This window comes from Homalodisca vitripennis, chromosome 4 (assembly GCF_021130785.1).
Source record: "Homalodisca vitripennis isolate AUS2020 chromosome 4, UT_GWSS_2.1, whole genome shotgun sequence".
NCBI lineage: Eukaryota > Metazoa > Arthropoda > Insecta > Hemiptera > Cicadellidae > Homalodisca > Homalodisca vitripennis.
The window spans coordinates 43,743,507-43,753,130 of record NC_060210.1 but is presented as its reverse complement, the minus strand read 5'-3'; positions in this window follow the sequence as shown (position 1 = coordinate 43,753,130).

Here is a 9,624-nt window from a genome sequence, read left to right as displayed (position 1 = left end):
CAAACATACTCACGCTTACATCCTTACATGCCTGTTACACCAACACTTATATTCATTTTTCCGCCTCCCATCCTAACCCACATCATCTATTGTCTATAATTTGATGTAATTAAGAATTCAGTACGATCTCTTCCCACCAAATTTAGCCAATTAATAATTCTTCTTTTTAAAGAAAACATTGTTATACAATTAGTATTTTTTATGGAATCCGGCAATTTATTAAAAATAATGTGTGCTATATAATATGTATTAGTAGTAGAGAAGGTTTTAATTAATCTCGGAATTCTAGTCTGTCCTGTAGTAGCGTATCTTGTGGAATATTCATGAGGCAAAGAGTCAAATAGGTTTGGTTGATGTTTAAAAACGTAAATAACAAGTGCTTTGATGTAAAGCTGTCTAACATCCAAAACTTGCATTTCATTGTACAAAGCATCCGAAGAGTACCTTCGACACCTCCCCAATGCCGCCTTCATAATAGATTTCTGTGTGATCTATAACTGTCCTGTAAGCACCCCCCCCCATGCATGCTAAAATTCCCCCCTCAATAATTGACTGCACATATGCGAAATATGCCATCCTAATTTCTCTAATTGTCAGCACTTCATGTAATTGTTGAAAAGCGAAAATCATTTTCCTTAATCTCTTATTTATATAACTTACGTGTACAGTCCACGTCAATCGATTGTCAAACATAACGCCAAGATATTTATACTCATTAACACGGTCAATTATGTAACAAGGGCAATCAGTATTACGAGTGAAGTCGTCGCATACGTGGAGCTTAATACTATTAATCGAAGTGTCGCTGGATTCGCGTAATGATAAGGGCATAAATTTTGTTTTAGCAACATTCAAGGTTAACAAATTTTTATCAAACCATTTTTTTATTTTTGACATACTTTGAGCTGCTTTTACGAAAATATCGTCCCACGTTTCCGCTTGGAATAAAATTGCAGTGTCATCAGCAAAAAGATACAAACTACCGGAAATATTGATTTTTGAAATTTTATTCATGTAAATTAAAAATAATAATGGTCCAAGAGTACTCCCCTGGATTACACCATAGTTGACGGGTTTCAGGTCACTATTAACACCATTGATAGTTGTAAACTGCTCTCCGTTAGCCAAGTATGTTTGGAACCAGTTAAATGATGTTCCACGTACGCCAATCAAATGAAGTTTCTGAAGTAATTTTTTCCTGTCTACCGTATCAAATGCTTTTGCTAGATCTAGAAATATTAATAAACATCGGTTACCTTTGCTTAATGCCAAATTGATATCTTTCGTTACTGAGAACAGCGCATCGGCCACATTTTTAGATCTCCTGAACCCGAACTGGCGGTCTGTCAGAATATTTAGTCTTTCAATATAATCCGTGAGTTGATTTCTTACGATTTTCTTTAACACTTTAGAGAAGACACTAATCAAGCTAATTGGACGGAAGTTAGATTTTTCTGTAATATCATTGCTCTTAAACAGTGGAATCACTTTAGCAACCTTGAAAGCATCGGGAAACTTCCCGGAACGTATGCTACTGTTAATAATGTGTAGCAGAGGTTCACAAAACAGCTGAAAGTTGTCTTTAAGAAAGGAAGCGGAAATGCAATCGTACCCAGGAGCTGAGCCTCCGCGTAGGCTACTGACACAGTTGTACAAGTCTTGTTCCGTGACAGTTCTCATAGTAAAAACAGAGTCCACAGTATAGTCGTTATCGTCTACAACAAGCGGACCGCTCGAGTCGATTAAGCTAGCCAAGTTAAATCCAACTTGTGAGAAATAGTCATTGAACTCGTCGGCCACCTGTTTACTTACATCATTCATCGTCGCGTAAAGTCTGTTACCTGTATACTGTTCTAGAGGAAATCCGTCATTTTTATTAGTCCTTCCACTCATTTCTTTGACGGCTTGCCAAAAAATTCTAGGGTTATTGCAATTATTGTTAATTTTTGTCCTAAAGTAGTTCTTTTTTGTAATCCTTTTAAGTCTGTCCAGTCTGTTCCTGTATGTCATGAAATAAAGTTTCAAATCAGTATTAAATGGTTGTTTTCTCAAAAGCTTACTCAATTTATCTCTTTTCCTGATAGACCATACTAAGCTTTCTGTAATCCAAGGTTTCAATTTACGTAGTCTCGGTTTGGTATTAGTAATATTTTTACACGCGTTGTCCGTACAGTCTTTTATAGTGGCTAAAAACAGATTAGCGCTAGTATTGAGATCCGCTGTGTCAATAACATGAGTCCAGTCACACCCGTTTATGTTATGTTGCAATTTGTATTTGTCTAAGATGTAGTTAGTGGCAATTGGATAGCTTGGATTAGACCGAGGGTAATTTATTTCAATGTTTAACACAATACTGTAATGATCTGTAATATTATTCGCTATTACAGCAGTTTTAATCTGATCATAGTTATTGTGCTTCACAAATATATGGTCTATACAAGTCTTACTGTCCCCTACGACTCTAGTCGGTTCCGTAATACCACACATAAAACCAGTCTCATACATCACGTCCAAGTAACGTTCAGTTTTGTTATCTGTTTTAATTAGGTTTGCATTGATGTCACCGATAATGATGTATGTTTTGCTTTTATCAGTATTGGTTTAAAGCGTTAGTAAAGATGTCTAGGTCACTGTCATGAGTCCTGTACAAAGTGAGTACGTTACATTGTTTGTTGTTATACATGAAATCCAGGCTGAGTCCATACACGTCGCCCAGCTCCTCCTCTTGCACCGACACACACACACACTCACTCGCAAACACTAACACACCATCATTCCTTGTTTTCCCCCTATACGTTTTATATAAGTTGTAGCCCTCGAGTCACTATATCGTACGCCATATTCTAATGTACCACAGTTTTTAAATACTCTTGATTTATTTTTATTGTTTTTACATGACAAATACAATAATTTACAGTATATAATTTCTTCAGACTTCAATATTAATGTACGACAAAATAAACCAGAAGTGGAATGGTTTTTAAATATTTTAAGATCACATAATATGTATTTGTTAACCAATGAGCCAACTAGGGTCGAGGCTTGCCTAGACAACATTATAACTTCAATCAGTAGAAATAAAACTAGTTGTAATGTTATAGAACCACATTTATCTGATCATTCTGGTGTATTTGCCTAATTTTTCGACGTGTATGTATGTAAAAATAAGCCTAAATTTTAAAAAATGTATTAAGAGATATGAGTGATAGAGCAATTTGAAATTTTAAATATGACTTACTTCAAACAAACTGGGGCATTTTAAACTGTTTTAACGATGTAGAACAAGCCTTTGATTATTTTATGGAGTTGTTGACGATTTCTTTTGGGAAAAATTGTAAAGTTAAAGATGTTAAGGTTAAGGATAAGCAAAAGAAGGTAAAATTAAAATGGCTTACACCTGAGCTGAAACAAATCAATGAGTACAAATTAGCCCTCTACGATAGATATAAAATTAGAAAAGGTACAGGGCTTTTTGCGCACCCCGGAAACACCATGAGGCCTACCAGTCTACAACTTCAGCAGTTCAACAAACCGCCGAAAACAACCTATCAAGTCCTCCTGGGAAAATTCACCACCCCTGTCCATAATACCAAAGATGGCATACCGCTCTCTTGCTATTGCAGGGCAATCAAAGAGCAGGTGCTCAGCAGTCTCCTCCTGCTCATTACACCTTCCACAGAGCGGATCCTCCTGAAGGATGCCAACTCTGTGTAGATGCTTCCTCAGGTGACCATGCCCCGTAATGAGACCAATGACCTTAGAAGACATTGATCTGTTTAATGAGAGAAGGTCCGAAGCCACCTTGGAAGAAGGTGACTGTAATACCATTCTAATATCTATACTTAGTAAAATATATGAATTAAACATTAAACAGCAACTTCATTTTTACTTTGTCCAAAATAATGTATACTGTCAAGAACAATTTGGGTTTATTCCAGGGGGAAGTACAATCAAAGCAGTAGAGACTGTAATTGATAATATTCTAATGAATTTTGAAGAGCGTATGACATCTGCTATGTTAATTGACTTAACTAAAGTCTTTGATTGTATATATCACAAAATTTTAGTGGATAAGTTTCACAGTTATGGAATTAGAAATAATGAGCTTAATATACTAAGGTCATATCTGAATGACAGAAAACGGATGGTTGTACAATGCAATGATAAATCTAGCTTTAAGAATATTACTAGAGGTGTGCCTCAAGGCTCGATCTTAGGTCCTTTTTTATTTGTAATGGCAGTCAATGATTTCTCATTCAATGTGATATGTAAGTCAGTGTTATATGTTGACGATACTACTCTAACACAACATATTTAGATGAATTAATGTACAAAGAAAATCAAACATTAAAAATGGCATTAGAATGGTTTGAAGCCACTTCACTTGTAAATAGTAATAAAACGGAGAAGATATTTTTTTCTTTAAACAATCTATTATTAGAAGAGAGTACTTCGACTGCAAAGTTATTAGGTATCTGTTTGGACAGTAAGTTGGATTGGGCCTATCATGTTGATTACCTCTGTAAAAAACTATCTAGAATAGTTAAGAAATTATGTATCTATTGAAACATTGTTATTAGTTTATAATGCCCTTTTTCAATCGCAATTAAGATATGGTGTAACTTTATGGGGAAACAGTACTAGTGCACAAAGAGCATTCATATGGCAAAAAAAAGCGGTTAGATCAATAAAAAATGTATCAGACAGAGAAACTTGTGTTCCTCTATGTAACGTTATTAAAGCTACATTGGTTGATTTTTTTAAATTAAATTAAATGAAAATTTTTAGAAAGAAATATTGGGATTTAATTTTAATTAGATTGTGAAATGTTAGGATAAATACGAATGTGTAATCCTTTGGCAAGTTAGTTCTGGTAACTTTAAATTATTAGGAAGGCGGTTCACTGCCATTGAATTGATCAGACTTGTCTTGTACTGCAGTTACGTCAGATCTGAGAAGGTTATTGTTCTCAAGTTGGATACGGCTGGGCCAATGAGAGAATGCAGCGGATGTCCATCAGAAGGGGAAGTATAAAAACCACCAGCTCATAATTTTTGCCCTTCTTTTGGTTATTGTGAATTAAGTTGATTACAGTGTGCCGTGTTTCTAAATTTTTTTCTGCGAGGGATTTTGAGGTGAGCACCAAATTTATTGTACGTTATATTGAAATAGTCTTCCAGATCTGATATTAAATTAATTTTGTTGTCTTTTTTAAAGGAAAAATTAAATTTATAGAAAATACAGAGCAATCTGCATAACTGATTCTTGATGAAAAATAAAGTACAATAGAATCAAACAAGTTACATTTGGTTCAAACTTGCAAGAAAAGTGAATTAAAATTGAACTTTGTTAATAACTTTGATTGAATTTTGGAAATTTATTAATATTTAATTTGAACTGTTTTATTGTGAATTATTAATTGAACAATGAATTAATTGAATTGGAAATTAATTGAACTTTAATAATTGTTTGAGAGAGTTGTATCGGAATTGCAGACTTGACAGTTAAGGTACAACTAGTGGAAAGAGAAGTTTGATTTTTATTCTTTTATTGTAAGTGAGCATTTTTATTTTAGTTATTTCCGAGTGGTATTTGATTTTTATTTGAAAACTTTATTATTTTATTTCAGAAGAGAGCTCTGATTTTTAGATTGAAATATATGAAATTTATATTTCTTGCCAAAGGACCTTTTTACTATTATTAAATGGTTTGTTAATTCTTTGTGGAAAATAGAGTGATGACAATTCTGAAACATTGAACTTTTTAAATCTTAATATTCTGGAATATTAATATCTACAATCCAAGTCGTTATACTCTATTTAGAGAGTATAAAATTATGCCACTGCCATATCTTTATATTTACTGTTGTTTAGTAAGTGTAAAAAAGTCCTCCGCAGCTTTACAATTAGGGAACAAGTACATGGGTATGATACGAGGAGGAAGTATTTTTTAGATCTTCCTCAAGTAAGATTAGAAAAAACTAGAGGTAGCCATATTTTTATGAAAATTAAACTGTTTAACAAATTACCACAAAATGCATGGATTGTACCTTTAAGCAATTTTAAGAGTATTAGAAAACTGGTTCAAGAATAATGTTTATTACTCAGTCTCTGATTTCTTAAGCAGCGATATTACATGTTTATGCTTTTAAAATTAATTTTTGTTGTGTGTCCCATTGACTTGTTTCATTATAAACCACAATTTTTGTTTGTTGTGATATTGTATGTGTTTTATTTATTAATTTATCTGTATGTACATAAATGAATAAGCTGACTTTGTCTATCACAGTACTTAAGCTTAATAACAATAAAATAATTTTAATCTTGGTTATACTGTGATCTTAAAGGATTGCAAGGATGAAAATGACTATAAAAATGAACTGATGTGCTTTATAAAAGTATGTGGTCGGTTGCAATTTCATCTGACGGGTTGTGGGGGGGGAACCTTTACATAAATATTGTCCTGTTACCAAATTATCACTACTGTGATAGTGAATTAAAAATCACAGTTTTTTGCACACTAACTCTCAACACTGAACCAGGCTCTAATCTCATATGATTATTGAGCACCATTATATTTATCATTGTAAGCTAACATTATCAATTTCAAGCCTCCGTATCCAATGTGTACAGAGTTGAGTTTAAATAGGTGGTATTACGATTATCCGAAAGTTCTTGCAATTGGCTATAAAACCATGAAAAAACTCTTCTTAAGCATATCTGTAGGACTTATGTGGGCCCTAATGGTAATTTTAATGTTTTAACAATTGTGAATGTAAAGGAAATTGTCTTAAAAAGCATTGAAGGTTTTTAACGCTTGGCTGCAAAATTTTCAATACCTTTAGTAAGCATTTGAGAGGTAAGATGAACATCTATACGAAGTTCCACGTAAATCCATTCTAAAGTTTCTCAGATTTCGTGTTAATTATAAGTTAGTGGTTATTGAAAATTCTTGGAGCAATTGGAAAAAATCCACAAATAAAGTGAAGTTGCCTGATGATGAAACCTTTGGTTTCGAAAGGGCTCATCAAAAAATAATCTATTGGAAAAGTATTGTTTTATTAACATTTACTACTATTTTAAGTTAGTGGTATTTGGCTTTATAAGATTCTAAAAAAGATGTATTAAGATTTTAAGTATTTCAAATACTGAACCAATCAATCATTATGCCATTATGTGAAAGTACACGTTATTACAAGAAGCAGACAGCTCCTTGGATGGATGACTGCTGATATTCTTCTTTTGAAGAAGGCTGATGCACTTCGGAATTAGCCTGTCATCGACAGCTATGAATTTTTAAACTGAGATTTGGTTTCAATATTCTATATAACCCCCTATTACTAAAAATAGGCACTTCTATTTTACTTTCCTATACAAATATTTAACAAAAAGACAATCAATGGAGTGGAATCAAACCTCAACACCACGATATGTGGCAGAATTTTATTCAATAGGAAAGGAATACTGTGCAGATACAATAAGCACATAAATGCAAAAGCTAAGTTTGTTAAAAATTGTTGTTCTTAAAAATGTATATAATAAAAAACCTATTTCAAAACAAGTTTCATGTATTTTTTAAATTATTAAAGCTTTACTTTACAAATGTCTCCTTGGCCGAGAGAATTTATTGATATAGTACCACTTCACAAAGATCACACATTATTTCATCAGTATCCTTTATTATTAGTAGTTTAAACATTGTATTATTTTCTCTTTCATTCATGTTTTCTTTACCTTTATCATCATATTAGTAGTGAACTGAAATGTTTGGAAACAGGAGTTTCTTGAAAAATGAAAGCAAACAACTTCACATCTCTTTACTTAGAATGGTATTTAAAATTTTTGGCAAAAGGACATATTGGTATTTTGTTTTAGTTCTTTCAGTCAAACTTCTGTACTCTTAAGGTAGGTACATTGGTTTTATTAAAGCTAAAACATTTAACCCTTTTCACCTTTTTTTTGGTTTTGAAATAAAATATATTGGCTCAAAGAATATATTTTTAAGTCTTTGACCGATTTGATGATGTACTGGGTAGGCCTAGGGCAGTATGTTTTCTTTGTTGATCAAACAAGGTGAACAACTTGGGTTTGTTCAAATAGGAGACCAAATGAATCGCTGATTGTTAAAAGGAACCTGAGTCACTTTTGTGTCAATTTGAGAAAAACAATAAAAACTGAACAATCCGTTCAATTTTATAGTAAAAGTAACACAAATTTTTTATAGTATCCTCTACATATTAAGCTATGTTTTTGACCAAGAATATTTAAATAAATCATATTAGTGTTAATAAAAAAAAAATAAATAAAAACGTTGACTCAGGTCCCTTTTAACACTCAATAAGATTTATGCGGTATATTTTTATTTTTAGGGTTTGTGAATTAATCAATAATAAATACATTTCTAATGTAAAATTATTTATTTATTATATTTTAAATATTAGAACTACATTGGAAGGAAGCACTTGTGAATTAAAACACTTGTTTTTGTTAAAACTTAAAGTTTACTCTGTATCGGTGCTAGGCCACTGAATAATTTCTCTGTAAAAGTCCTTGTGATCATCTGGAATGAATGGCATAGCTTTTATGATATCTTCTATTTTTGGTTTCTTGATTGAGATTTTCCCTTCAGGATAAGCTTCCTCTTGTGGCAACTTAACATGGTTCACTTTATGAAGCAAAAATGTCTCCAAGGTTATAAAACCCCCCGACCTTATAAACTCACTTGCTTTCATGCTCCCTTTCTTAAGGCAGAATATTCAAAATAGTGGTACTTAGAGATGCTAAAATGGGATTTTTGATTTTTAGGAAGATGTCTTGTTTCAAAGGAAACAGATGTTTTCTTATAAGTAGTTGGCCACCAAGATGAATATCCAACAATCATGTTTGTATCTACAGGAGTAATAGTTCCTGGGTGTTTTTTTCCAGCATTAGCTATTAGTTCACATACCTCCCTTGGTGTGTAAATCCTGTCACATTTTCTTATAGGCCTTTTAATAATGCTGAACTTTCTGTCACAAGGATTGTAAGAGTGTCCTCGCAACGGGAAGAATTGTTTAATAGTTTGGAACCTACCAGTATCAGTTAGGGCAAGGCAGACTTTTGACAAAGTGTGATTCTTATTTTGTCCTGGGCAATTATCTGAAAATAGATGAAGTTCAGTCCCTGACTCTGGTAAAAAATTAGCAATGTAGTGCATCAAGAATGATGTTACCTCATCAGGGCTAAAACTAGCCCTATAGTGTTTTCATTGTCCTTCGATAATTTTGTTGTTTCATGAAGAGCTGATGTGAAATTTTTCGCTCGCCTAACATGCACCATTAATTCAGCAGCAGCTACCTTTTTTGCAGAATCATTCAAGTGACGACTTTTTATCCGTAACTTTTTTTCTTCACAAAAACAACAGGTATCAATTTGAAGCCTTCCAAACTTCAGGTTAAAATTATCATTGAAATAATTTAGATAAAACTCATACTTGTTACACGTTCCTGGATACTTTATCTTATACAGTTCATGCATTTTTCTCACAGACAATTCAGGTGAAATATACTTAAACTCTCTAGTGCCATAGTGGGAAGTTTTTACAGGGAAAGAGCTTATATGCGTGTGTATGTTTAGAAGTTCATCT